Below are 889 nucleotides of genomic sequence, written 5' to 3'. Positions count from 1 at the left end.
AACTAAACATGTATGGAAATGAACACCTCTGCTGAAGTGTTAAATTTGTTAACAATCATATGACACAAGACAATCTCTCTCTCTCTCTCTCTCTCTCTCTCTCTCTCTCTCTCTGTGCACACACACGCACATGCACACACACACACACACACACACACACACACACACACACACACACACAAACAGTCTGGTTCTGGTGGTTAATAAACGTAGATATGTGCTGATCAGCTCTCATAATGGGCCAGGTGGGTAGCGCACTGCCATGAGTCCATGAGGCTAATGTCTGATTACTCCACATTTTGATTGTGATATTTTGTGATTACATTCTGAATCTGCAACGTTCTCTGTCAGGTAAATGTAGTAGTACAATGACTTCTTCTGATGTTGAAGTACAGTGTAAGGCAGTAGCAGGCTATACAGTGGAGTTGCATACTAAGTGCTTTGATTTTGATGAATTCTACAAGCAGCAATACCACAGGCCAAGCAATCGCAAAAATCCTTGATTATGCGGCACATTTTCTTTTCTGGAGGGACTGATTATTACTGTAAAACTGTTTAGAGATATACTGTAGCTGACCACATGATGGGGCCAGTGAGCCAGCTACCAGTATGTCAGTGGAACTGGTGCCAGGTGAAAAATCAGCTCTTCAGGAACAGAAACACTACAAGCAAAGAGTTGGGGGCTGAGAAATGTAGTTCTATCAGACCCTCAGACCGTATGAGTCCAGAATGTTAGACACAAGTTTTGCATGGCTTCTGGTCCCTTAAAGGGTGTGTGTGTGTGTGTGTGTGTGTGTGTGTGTGTGTGTGTGTGTGTGTGTGTGTGTGTGTTGTGTGTGTTTTTAGGTCAGTGGGGTGGGCGGGCGAGACTTGAGCTCCATTTATAGAC

This window comes from Sander lucioperca, chromosome 4 (genome assembly GCF_008315115.2).
Source record: "Sander lucioperca isolate FBNREF2018 chromosome 4, SLUC_FBN_1.2, whole genome shotgun sequence".
NCBI lineage: Eukaryota > Metazoa > Chordata > Actinopteri > Perciformes > Percidae > Sander > Sander lucioperca.
Note: the sequence above shows the minus strand (reverse complement) of the source record.